Source organism: Myotis yumanensis, unplaced genomic scaffold (genome assembly GCF_028538775.1).
Source record: "Myotis yumanensis isolate MYYU_CA2020_CCGP unplaced genomic scaffold, mMyoYum1.0.hap1 SCAF_1, whole genome shotgun sequence".
Taxonomy (NCBI): Eukaryota; Metazoa; Chordata; class Mammalia; order Chiroptera; family Vespertilionidae; genus Myotis; species Myotis yumanensis.
Genome location: NW_027223752.1, coordinates 91,639,680 through 91,653,354, shown reverse-complemented (window position 1 = coordinate 91,653,354; position 13,675 = coordinate 91,639,680). Strand labels below are relative to the sequence as shown.

The 13,675-nt window shown below is 41.3% G+C and overlaps 1 protein-coding gene across 2 annotated transcripts in view; it reads right to left on the bottom strand.

The window, feature by feature from the left end:
• Nucleotides 1-12,746, bottom strand: part of AKAP6 (A-kinase anchoring protein 6) — a 487,918-nt gene extending 475,172 nt beyond the window's left edge. For both annotated transcript variants that reach the window (XM_070427710.1, XM_070427731.1), the window contains exon 1: nucleotides 12,651-12,746. The gene's annotated coding sequence lies outside the window, so the exon portion shown is untranslated. The remainder of the gene's footprint in view (nucleotides 1-12,650) is intronic.
• Nucleotides 12,747-13,675: the final 929 nt, after the last annotated feature.

Below are 13,675 nucleotides of genomic sequence, written 5' to 3'. Positions count from 1 at the left end.
TTTATATATCAACTTTGGAACTCTCTGATCAGATAAACTTTTACTTCAAAGTGAAAAAAATAACAAACTCTTTTCATCTAGGATAACACATCTCTTGTTCGTTACAGTCCCCAGTTCAGTGCTCACCCGCATTTTCTCCCCTCCTCACCACAGTACACCAGCCACACTGGATACCTGACGTTGCCCTGGACACAGGCTTGAACAGAGCTCGAAAAGGTTCAGAGCACAGCTAGAAAGATCGTGAGGATGTAAGGGCCTGCCATGAGAAAATCTCTAATAATATCAAGTCTATGGTTTAGAAAAGGGGAAGCCCGGAGGTGAAGAGCATACCCTGGATCTATATTACACAACAAAAAGTTATTTGGGGTGATCCTAAGCTCATTTTCACCAAATCCCAGAGAGTTAGAAACTCTACAGGACTTGGTGACTCAGCAGGACTTGGGTGAGGGGAAAGATGGAATAGAAGGCTGAGGATGACAGCCAGTCTCTACCCTGAAGGATGGGATTGAAGATAAGGCTGTACTCCAGTCAGAGAGTTCAGAGAGATACAGGGATCCTTATAAGTGAGCCACAAAATACTAGAGCTAAAAGGAAACAAAAAATCATTTAAATTTAACCTTCTTGGTTTATTCTGAAAGAAATTAAAGTTCAGGAAGATCATGACAGCAGATACTAAAACTCAGGTTCCTTACTTCCAGTTCAGAGTTCTTTAAAATATCAGAATAACATGCTATTTAAACACAATAATGTCCTTGTGTATTATAACAGCCATGGGATGCATTGCAGATGTAAGAAAATTTTCATGAGGCATAATTTTTATCTTGTAGTATGATGAGGTTGCTCAAAGTAAATGTATTAAATATGTTTCATACCATAAAGTAAAGTTTTTAATTTTAACAGCATTACATTTTTTTTATTCAGCCTGTTATTATTATGGTATAACCAGAACACTGCCTTCTCCCAGGATGTTTTTCTAATTGCTTTTGGATATTGTTATACCCTTTTAAAGAGGAAGGCATTCTAAAAATAGGATACTGTCAAAATGGTTTGAATTTCAAGGAAAAATATCTCACACCTGCTCACTGAAAAATAGTTCAAAAGTATGACATTTAAAATATGTCTTGCTTTTGAACTAAGTATTTCTCAGTGAGCAGGTAGGAAATTTTTTTCTTGAAAATCAAACCATTTTGACTGCATCCTATCAGCTTTCTTAATTATTTCCTTCACTTGTGAGGCTGTATGTCCTTCTGGCCAAACAACTGTATTGTTGTGTGCCTGTGCTTTGCTTTATTTCTCATTAGAGCATTTTAATAGCAAGAATGGTTGACTGTTATAGCATATCATTCTCCCTATCTGGTGCTTTTCTTGACGATTCTTTTAAAATCCACCAATTCATCTATCAATCCGAGATTTACAGCTAAGATTCATGATTTAAAGGAGAATAAATAATTGTTCCTGAAGGAGACTCAACTACACTAAAGAAATGCAAAGAAAGAGACAGCTAGAAGAACCAATGTATCTTTCAAATGACCTGTGAAACCCCAGGTCCCTCACAGAAACCTCGTAGAGAAGAGGAGCCCAGCAGAACTGCCAAGGCAACATCCCTACTTTCAGTGGAAGAATGTAGAAAAATTGGGCGGTGCAGGATGCTTTAACCATCAGCCACAAGGGTTTCTGGGCATGCTATATGGAATAGCAAGAATCACTCAAGGGTGTTTAGAATCTTGGAAAGCAACACTGCAAAAGAGAATTCATTTTCTACATATGGAATGCAATCATGCTTCCTTCCTCACAGGGCTATGTGAATTCATTCACTCTTGGAACAAATATCTGTGAGCACCTACCATGTGCCTGGCACTATTCTAAGAGCTAAGGAAACATCAATGAATAAAATAGACAAAAATCTCTACCTTCATGCAACATGCTTTATACTTCAGGGTGACAAATAATACATAAATGAAATGTGTAGTTTGCAGATGGTAATAAGTGCTATGGAGAAAAATTAAGCAAGGAAATGAAATTAAGTAATATAATATATGTGACTAACACAGCATAAGCATTTAAAATGTATTAAAGGGGTTTTCTTGCCATTAACAAAAGCTCTAAAAATTATTTTCTTGGTTTTGGGATTGGAGTTGAGGAAAAATTACATTTCTTTTGCAGGGAGTAATAATTTTATCTCACTACTTCTGAGTAGTAAAATGATAACTTGTATTTATCAAATACTACCTTTGTGCCAATAACTTTATGTAAAAACTAGAGGCCCGATGCACAAAAATTTGTGCACTGGGGGGGGGGGGCGTCCCCTAGCCCAGCCTGTGCCCTCTCGCAGTCTGGGACCCCTCGGGAGATAACAACCTGCTGGCTTAGGCCTGCTTCTGGGTGGCAGAGGGCAGGCCCAATCCCTAGGTGCAGCCCCTGGTCAGGCTCAGAGCAGGGCCAATTGGGGAGTTGGGGCGCTGCCCCATCATGCACAGAGCAGGGCGGATCTGGAGGTTGCGATGCCACCCTCAGTCACGCTCAGGGTAGGGCCGATTGGGGGGTTGGGGAACAGCCCTCTGTCACACTCAAGGCAGGGTTGATGGGGAAGTTGTGGCACCACCCTCTGTGACGCACAGAGCAGGGCCAATCAGGGGGTTGGGGCACTGCCCCCTGTCACGCACAGAGCAGGGCCCATCAGGGGTGTTGGGGCTCCGTACCCTGTCACTCACAGAGCAGGGCCGATAGGGGAGTTGGGGCACGGCCCCCTGTCACACACAGAGCAGGGCAGATAAGGGGGTTGGGGTGCTGCACCCTGTCACACTCAGGGCAGGGCCAATGGGGAGGTTATGGCTCCACCCTGTCACACACAGAGCAAGGCCCGTGTAGGGGGGTTGGGGCACCACCCTCTATCACCCACAGAGCAGGGCCGATCAGGGGGTTGGTGCGCCACACCCTGTCACACACAGAGCAGGGCCGATCAGGGGGTTGGTGCGCTGTACCCTGTCAAACACAGAGCCACAGGGCAATCAGGGGATTGGGGGGCTCCCCCCTATCAGGCACAGAGCAGGGCAGATAGGGAGGTTGTGGCCCCGCCCCCTGTAACACACAGAGCCGCAGGGCGATCAGGGGGTTTGGGCACTGCCCCTGTCACGCTGATCCCGGTGCCAGGAGGCATATTACCCTTTTACTATATAGGATAGAGGCCTGGTGCATGGGTGGGAGCCGGCTGGTTTGCCCTGAAGGGTGTCCTGGATCAGGGTGGGGGTCCCCACTGGGGTGCCTGGCCAGGCTGGGTGAGGGGCTGAGGGCTGTTTTCCGAAAGCGAGTGACTGAAGCTTCCAACCGCTCCTTGTTTTCTTTTTTTTTTTTTTTATTCTGGGCCAGCTTTAGCTCTGAGGCCTCGCCACTGAAAACATCGATACAATGTTGCTAAAGCCCGGCTGAATGAAAGCCGGTTTCTGGGGGTTTGTTTATCTTCTTATTTGCAACAAGTACATAGTTTCTTAGAGTTGTAGTTCAGAGGCCGGCAAGTCAGGCGGGGAATGTTGGAGCAGCAAGCAAGCCTCATGTTCGCTTCCAGCTGCCTGGCTGCCGGCCGCCATCTTGGCTGACAGTTAATTTGCATATACTCACTGATTAGCCAATGAAAAGGGTAGCGGTCGTACGCTAATTACCATGTTTCTCTTTTATTAGTGTAGATACTTCATTTCATCCTGCAAAATGAATATTTTCCCCATTTTATACATGGGGAAAATGACACTTTAAGAAACTCAAGATCACTGATCTAATAATTTTCTGTTAAAGCAAAGATTCAAAGGTAAATACACCTAACTCCAAAACCCACCTACCGGGTTAAGAGGCAGAGGACCAGGGAAAAGGCAACATAGCCAGCTGAAGAAGAGACATGTTTCTCCATATTATTTTTAACTTCTTAGAGGGTTTTTCTTTTTGTTCTTTCCTCTGGTTTATATTATTAGGTTAATTGGCTCTAAAGGTGAGCAAAATGAGCACTGTATAACAGCTGGAAATAAAAACAAATGATCCTTCTCAAAGATACTCTAGAACAGGGGTCCTCAAACTTTTTAAACAGGGGGCCAGTTCACTGTCCCTCAGACCGTTGGAGGGCCAGACCTTAGTTTAAAAAAAAAAAAACTATGAACAAATTCCTATGCACACTGCACATATTTTATTTTGAAGTAAAAAAACAAAACGGGAACAAATACAATATTTGTATTTGCATGTGGCCCGCGGGCCATAGTTTGAGGACCCCTGGTCTAGAACCTCAAATGGCAATGGAAAGGTCACATTACCAAACCTGAAGTGTTGTTGCTTTGTTTTTTGTTTTGTTTTGTTTTTTACAATAGCTTGCCCCAAATCAGAAGTTTCTATTTTAGATTTTTGAATCTGAAAATCCAGCAATTTACACATGTATATGTTTATTGACTGATATTCTCCATGCGGGAGATTAGTGGTGAGAGAGGTGGTCCCAGGAGAGCAATGGCCATGTTTCCCTTCTTACTCACTCCCTCTCCTGATGCCCTAAACCTAAACACCTTTTCAGTTTGGTTAGTCAAAATTCAAATGTTTGAAAATCATGTTACCAATTATTTATTAGTGAAAACAATAATACCTTAACTCACCACTTTGATTATTAGTTCTCTAAGCAATCACGCCTGGTTTTGTGGTTGTTTTTATTTTTACCTTTATTTCCAGAACTGTTCTTTCTCTTCAGGCAGCTGCTTTTCTGAGACAGGTATTTCCTGATAGTGTTCTAGAAGCTGCATGCCACTCCTAGCCAAAGCTGAAGAAATGTGCATCTCTCGGGTACCTTGCATGCTGCCCACCTTCCCAACACCCCCTCCCCTCATTTTTACTTATTTTTAATTGAAAATGCAATGTAATAATAACACTAAAGGAAAAATTATTGTAAAACTACATTTGCACACCTATTTTCATGTCTACATATAGTTTCCTAGCAATATGGCTGCTGTTTTAGTTATTTCTAGTTGATGTTCCACACAGACTACTTACAAGAGTGACTAATTTGAGTTTTAAAGAGTCATTCCCTTTTAATTCACACAAAACAAAAAACAGTTTAAATACAGTACAATATTTGAATTAACTATTAAAAGCTAAATGTGAGCGGATTACTTACAAGCTGCAGTTATTTGGTTTTGGATGGGCTATGTTTATGCTGATGTAATGGGAATTAACAGTGGCAGGAGAGACGGAGGCCTGGGGGGCTGCTGATGGGAAGGGTGATGCTGGGTTCAGAGCTATCCCAGGTGACAGTGAAGGAGACTGGTGGGGTAGAAGCAATGAGCACTATGAATTGAAAAAGCTGAGGTGGGAGAGGGCAATAATTTTGAGTGGGCCAGAAAAAGTAATGAGTTATTAAAAGAAAACAAACAGTTAAATCAAGCAACTGAATGAAAAAAACAGAAGACAAGAGGGTAGCCCTGAATGTGCCTGGAGCTCCACCTCGATGCCTACAGAACAAGGGAAAAGCTAATCAGGTCCTTCCACAGCGGATCCCAAGCAACCTGGTGTTAAATCTATGACAAGCTGTCCAGGTAACATACCTGTGCATGCCTTTCTTTGGTCATCCTAATTTGAAAGTGTATGTTCCTTCAGCACATGATCTTGGACATGGTAGACATTTCACACATTTGTTGATTGTTGACTACTGGTGTAGTTATCTGAAACAGCTGGTTCTACAGCTTATACAATGGTGAATATGGTGGCCATTAGGATTATTTCAGGGTACAGAGTACCCTGTGAGTTCTATTCCACCTGTCTTCTAAGAGATAACAAGAGACCCTTTTAGTTTTTTTTAGGTCCTTGTTTACACTCAACCCCTCCCCCCACCCCACCCCCCAAAAAATGTCCTTTTGCCCTGGCTGGTTTGGCTCAGTGGATAGAGCATCGCCCTGTGGACTGAAGCATCCTGGGTTCAATTCCGGTCAAGAACACATGCCTGGGTTGTGAGCCCGGTCCCCAGTGGGGGGCATGCAGGAGGTGGCTGGTCGATGATTCTCTTTCATCATTGATGTTTCTATCTCTCTCTCCCTCTCCCTTCCATCTCTGAAATCAATAAAAATATATATGTTTTTAAATGTCCTTTTTCCTGTATGGCAGGTATGGTCATTCATATTAATTCTCTAACAATTTTCTGCACATCTGTAGATTAATATAGCCACTTCTCATTGTAGTATGATGGGTGAGAATGCTTCACTACTATAAGGTCCAGGAGTCTGTCTCCAGCTTCTCATTAGTATAAGCAGTAATGGCAGATCTGGAATTACCAACATCAGCATGGCTAGAACTGCCCTACTGGAGAGGGTTCATTATAAATATTGACTGTAATTCCCTTTTTAATTAAAAAAAAATGTGAACTCCTCCTGTAATAATATAACCTCCAATTATAGGCCCCCAGCATCCAGGAAAGGGAATAAAATAAAAGGATAATACTAAAAAGGCAAAAATACCCAGCCAGCCTGCATAAAAATGTTGTGTAATTTAAATGAGAGTTAAACAAAGAAGGTGATAAAAGTAATCAAGTAGTAAAACAAAGGGCAGGAGAAATAATATAAACAATGAACCATCAGGATGGTTAATTAGCTTGCTTTGCAGAGAAGATTTAATTTCTCCCCTGAAAGCAATGGTGGTGACAAATAAGCCTGACTTCCAAATATCTTCAAGTGTAATGTAGTATGTCCCCCACTGCCTATAAAAGAAGTGCCATTGAATTACTGTGCGTGGCACTGATTGCCATGGATGCCTCCAAATTACCATGCACGGGGCCTTTGCTCTGGATTGTTTTGACAATGGTCCTTTAGTTTTTTTAGCGCTACAATTTCTATTAGAATTGTTCCAGGACCCAAGCAGCAGCAGTGGGATAAATGGATGAGGTTGTGGAGACCACTAAGATTGGGAGAATACTGCTCCATTTAAGGCAGTCAAGTCTTGCCAAGTGAGCCACATCATCTAATCTTAATGATTAGCCTAAAACTCAGATGTCTTTGTGTCATTTATTTTTATATCAAAAGTATCATATGGGACTAGCTACATGGGTCCAGTGTAAAATGAAAATGCAGAATTCCGGGCTCAAAAATTATTAAGAATTTCAAGATGCATTAAGCCAAGTGTGCATCCTGCTAAGCACAGGGCCCTATGAAGCCTGTCCAGGAGCCACACAAAACAAGCTGCAGGCCAGGTTCAGCTCATGAGCCTGTTCTAGAGGTTCCACATTCCCTCCCCATTTCCCCTGTGACTCAAAGCAGCTGCAAGATGACGGGAGGAGTTTGGAGCATGAGTTCGGAAGAACAGAATAAAACATGGCGGGTGGCTCACAAAGGAAACGAAGTATCTCATTTGTCCACTGCAAGTCTTAAAACCAACCGGGGGAAGAAATCTGCCTTATTAATTCAAAATACCTAAAAAGTCTGTAGCTATTGCCAACGTCCTATGAAAAGTTATATTCCCCTGGAAAGCCTTCCCACCCACATCCCATTTATAGAGTTGGGTGTGTGCAATTGCCATAAAAGAGAAATAGTCAATCTGCAAGTGACTGTCACAAGTCAAACATACCCTGTACACGAGTGAATGAGCACCTGAAAAGTTTCATGAAAATACAATGATAGTTTTCAATACATTCATTAAAATGATAATTTAGAGAAATGCTTCCCATTTAAAGTGATATTTGTAAGGCACACCAGGGTGAATGGACAGGCTGCTCATGGCGGGAGGTGACTGGCACACTTACCCCAATGTGGCACATACCCTCACTGGCATGCTGGCTAGAACTTTAGATTTATAGGGCTGTCTGGACAAATAGTTTTTTTGTTTTGTTGTTTTGTTTTGTTTTGTTTTAATCATTTCTATTTTCAATTACAGTTGACATACATAATTATATTGGTTCCAGGTATATACTCCAGTGATTATAGTGATCACCCAAATAAATCCTGCACCCATTCAATACCATGCATAGTTATTACAATATTATTGACTATATTCCCTGTGCTGTACGTTATACCTCTATGACTATTCTGTAACAACCACCTGGACAAACAGTTTTTAAAGCTGAGAAATATCTTTTATAAAAATAAAAAATATCTCTTTAACTAATCTGTCACAAACTTTCATATTTACTTATGTCAACTGAAATAGACATGTACTTTTTTACAGTTGATTACAGTTATAGTGTTTAGGATAGCTTATGTCAACAAAATGCTAATGCCATATTGGCTTTGTCCACACCCAGCAATATTCTAATCCAAACACAAAGCTGGCCCAGCTGGTGTGGCTCAGCAGTTGAGCATCCATCCAGGAACCAGGAGGTCACAGTTCAACTCCTAGTTAGGTTGCATGCTTGGTTTGCAGGCTCAATGCCCAGTAGGGGGCGTGCAAGAGGCAGCTGATCGATGATGTTTCTCATGGATGTTTCTATCTTTCTATCCCTCTCCCTTCCTCTCACTTTAAAAAAATCAATAAAAACATTTTTTTCAAAAAGCTATTAGTTAATGCATATATGGGCCATATATGCATCTGCAGAGATATGTGCAGAGATAATGGGTTTATTTATTAGCACATAGAAGTAAATAGAAATAATATTACAGTATCAGAGAGAATAAATTATTCCACTACAAACATAACTGTTTATTTTTGTCTCGCCCTCTAGAATGTGGTGGGGGAAGAGATTTACATCAGCCTTATTCACTGTCACTCCTGGAACATAGTAATAAATACTTGTTGAATTGAATTGAATCTATAGGATCAAAACAAGTTATTATTCACTAATTCTAGGGTTGGAAAGAGAAGGAAATGAGACATGTAGCAGGACAACTAAATTCCTTAACATCCACTTGCTTTTTTACTCTCTAATTGGAACCTAATTCCCATAGTCACTGCACTTCATAACTCTGTTGCTTTCTGATCAGCTTCTCATTCCTGTAGCTCATGCAGATAAGAGCTGGGGCCTCCTTGGAGCAGGCTAGGACAAAGGTTAACTTCTTCCCAGAAGCTAGAAAAGGCGAATGAGCTCTGTGGAATATTATTTCTAAGTATTCACCACACTGGAATCAATATCAATATGCCATCAGTGCGTGCATTAGCCCCACAAACAAAGAACATCCCTTAGAGCCCAATAATGATGCTGGGCGTGGGTAGCTGGGGATGGGCAAGATGATGCACAGATGACTGTATCAGCTCTGCTTAAACACAAGGCTTCCAGGATGTTACACAAGACTGTCATTCTTGTATTTTGTCAGAGATAGGCAGTGTCTGGATTTAGCCACTGAAACATTCAGCAAAATAACTCTCTTATCTTCTTGACCCAAGAGGTGGATTCAGAGTACACCTTCCTGGCTGTGAGATAAGTTTTCTCTTCTGTCCTTGCCTAGTGTTGCCAAGGAATGCGAATGTCATGACGCCTGAAGTTGATAAAACAGGTAGACAGGTGGAACAAATTTGAATCATTACTGACTCAGGTAAGACCTGCTTTTAGTGCAACTCTATTATGCCCACGCTCATTTGTGTAGCTTTTCCCACATGCAAGTTCTGCTAGAAAAATATGTCAAGCAAGGGTAGTGGCAAAAAATCTAAGCATCAATTCTGCATTATTTAAATCTCTGGGATCAAATTAGGATATGACCAAGAGTCAAGCTCATCCCTGCAGTAAAACTGATCTTAGTGTTGTAAATGGGATTTCATTCTACATGTGAAATCTGATTTTCCAATTAGACTGAGGAGTGGGGTGAGTGTGGTAGAGTAAAGATGACTGATCTGCATAGTGTACACAGTTAAGATGTTATAAAACCAAGGTGACTGGGTAAGCATGAGGATGCCCTAGTCAAATCACATTGGTTTGAAATCCTGGGCCAATAAATGTTTAACTATGTGCCCTTAGCCAACTCTGTTAACCTGGCTAAGAAATGTGAATAAAAGCACCTAATCCTATAAAGTAACATGGTTAACTCTCTACCTCATGATGCCATTTAAGAATTAGATAAGATACATGCAATACTTAGTCCAGTGTCTGATACATAATAAGAACTGAATAAAGGATAGCTGTGGTTCTTACAATTATTATTTTTAGACTCCCACCATGGCCTAGTTAACTATAAAGAAATAACTTCTCTGTAACTGTATAATTCAGTAAAAAAAAAAAAAAAAAAAAAAAGTAAAACTAAAAAGTCATGACCAAAGGCAAGGAGGAGGTTAGCTCCTTATGAGGCTTCCATCATCTTAATTGTGGCCACACAGTCAATATGGTCATGCTGACCTTTCACTCATCAGTGTGAAACAAAATTCTTTAAATTCTAGGAAGTTCCGGTGAAACGCCACTCAATGCAGCCATACAGCAATCTCTCCCTTCCCCCATACTCACTTGTCCCATCCACCCCTTGGGGATATATTAAAAATAAAACTAAGGCAACTGAAATAGCCTAAGCCAGTAATTAAGACACACAGCTAATCAAAGAGCAGCAAGGCTGTGTCCCTCTGCAAAGAAACTGAACACCAAGATGACAGCTCCGATTACCAGGGCTTTGTTCTCCGGGAGCAAAACGAACACAAAAAGCATAAAGTTGGGGAACTGTAACTGCATTTTCAACATTTGCAGGGGCAGGGGGAGATTGCAGGCGCCTCTGAGTTAGAAGCATATTCCACAGATAACTGCGGCAGCCCACACCCACCAGCACCTTCTCTACTCTCAAAGCATGACTCCACTTTTTCTAACACTGCCCTGAAGGAACCTGGCTTTGAGACTTCCAGTAATTGTACAAATCACCCATGATGAAGCAGCTGAGAGTACTGTTAGACAAAAGAAATAAAAATTAAGCAAATAAAAACCTCATTAAAATGCTGCTTTTGGTCATGTTTACTCCTAGCAATCCATGTTACCAAACAAGTCTTTCTTCATTGCTTTTCCTTGGAAGTAATACTTTAAACTAATTTTAATGGGCACTGAGTGATTCTCTCCAGACTCATAATCCAGTCACCAAACACACTTTCCCTTCCCCCATCACCATCTAGCACTCCTCCCTGTCACCTTAGAGCTTCTGCCTTAGCTGTGTTCACACCCAGCAGTCCCAGCAGAGCTTTCTGTTCACATTACATGACAAAAAAAGCAGGCAGTGAACAATCCATGCTCCTAAGTGCTTGCCATAAAGCCAGGCTGAGCTGACCTCTCCCATCCCAGCAGCTGCATGTCAGCCACATAAGCTTAAAGGACCGAGAGTAGCATGTGTGTGATGGGTATAAACAAACTAATTAAAATCTGAGCTCTTTCATTCCAGCTAGTGCCTAATGGGACCAATACACTTGACTCTAGGCAAAATAAATAAATAAATAATACATATATATATATTTTTTATCACTCCAAGCTGGCTAGAGTTATTGCCCTTCCTGCTTCCTATGATACATCTCTTTTAGGCTCAGCAAGCAGCCTAAAAGAGGAGGAACTCAGGCTTGCTATTCTTTCCTGTGAGACTTTTCAAATAAAAACTATCAACTCACAGCACTGAGCCAAAAGACCACTCCCTGATTCCAAGTGGACATATTGATCAATTGAACTGACATGTGCCTCCTTCTTTCTCTCCCTTAGTAGCAATCAGCTGCACCAGGGAAATCAATTTCATTTCCCAAAACAAAAGGCAACAGACTGCTCCTTATCTGACACTGTCAGACCACGTTTTTTAGGGGGGAAAGAATACAATGAAGATGCCCAAAGAGAGAGAGCTAGGAGTTGAAATGAAGACGAGGCATGTTTATCTGGAGTTTCAGAATTGAGTTGAGGTTATAACGGAGCCAGAGATCTGTATTCACCACAATCGCTGAGGAGCCTGCTGTTTTTGCATCTTACCAGATTCTGGATAAAGTTAAACAAGAGTAGCAACACGGCCACTTCCAGGGGCTCTCCTCAGGGTTACCCTTCATTGCAACTGCCGCAGAGAGGAGACTTGTTACAAGTCAGCCTGCAAACAATTCCAGCGATTTTAGAGACTAGCTACTGATGGAAAAACATCGTGCCAGTCCTTCCACTAACTATGAAGGACAGGAGCCGAAGGATTAGCAGATAAATCAAAAGGCTCTAGTAATTTTATTTGTTTGGGGTCCTCATGTTTTTAATAAATTCTCTCTTGAACATGCGAGAGATCCCCTTTCACAGCAGGGTTATGTCAAATGCTTATTCAGCAGTCATTCCTTGCCATGAAGAAACTGAAACCAAACCGAGGTAAATACTGAATTTCATACTGCAAATCACTAAATATTTCATAAATCACAAGAGCAAATAGGGGACCAATTAGCTCTGCCCCATAAAAAAGAAATATATACCTTTACAATATTGAAAGACCATGAGCTGCTCATTTTAGAGCCTATTTGGGGTTTTGCCCCAAATTACCTTATATTTATTAAAAATTCCATCAGAACACTAAACATAACAGGCAAGGATGAAGCAAGAATAATTTTATGTATTTTGATTCCTTTAGGAGTCTTACAGCCTTTGTCTTATTAACCCAGCAGCCTGAAAAACAGATTTAGGCAAAACAGCTCTTCTTTCCCTAGTCCATTTTAAGCAGACAACATCTCCCCCATCTCCACCTTAGCAGACACAGACTAACCAACAAAACAGCCATGCAATTAATGCCCACACACTTAATGCTCACCATCTCCTGCTCCCACCGTCTTCTTTTGATGTTTACAGCACATCTGTAGGTTGCAATACTAGGAGATGCCTTGTTTGACCTGCTGCATGATGCTGTGACATCAGTTCAGATGATGCAGCTCATTATGGGAAAGGCTGCTGTTGCTATGGCAACTGGGATGTGCCAGGAATCCTTGCTGCATTTCCAGTGGCGCCTGAGACAATACGGAAGCCCTGTAAGAAACAGACGATATGCAAAATTTAGACCAAAGGAAGAGGATCCCTCATTGGACTAAAATCCATAGATTTAAAATGGATTTCCCTGAAGGCACTTTGGAAAAAATAAAAATTACCTCCTACTTTGTTGTAATACATTTAGAAAAGATAAGGGGAAATACAGATTTAGTACTGAGCAAATATAAACTCAGATGGACAGTGTTTCTCTGTTAGGCAATTTGATTACTTTTTCTTCTCTGGACAACATTACAATACCTTTTTAGAAGTTATCAAAAGAATTTTTGCTCATTTGCCAAAGACAACCATACACACACACACAGCAGGGAGCAAAAAAAGAAAAAGAATTAAAAATAGAATGTAAACAGCTGAGAAAGTGATTCTAATTGTAAAGTAAATCAGACACCAATCCACAGGACCTTCTCATGCAGAATAGCCCCAGCACTCCCTTAGCATCAAATAGGCATGTGGAAGGAGTTTAGAATCCAGGGGTATATAGCACACAACCCTTAACTTGTAGGGCCCCTTTCCTTGGCCAGCAGAACCCTTCCCACTACAGCCTAAATGGATGTGTCTTTTCTGGGACCAAACCTCATGGTTAGAACAAGTGGCAGACCTGCTAGAAACTTCCTATATCACTGGCATTCCAAACATTGGGGCTCTGTTTTCCTCTCTTTGGGGCAATAAGACACCCAGGAGGAAATTACTCATGCCCTTCCCCCACAAAAGCTTGAACTGTGTGAAAAGCCACATTTAAACAGGACACAGTGAGATATTTCTCTAGTTGGTAAAAGAAAAGCAAATCTAAAGCAA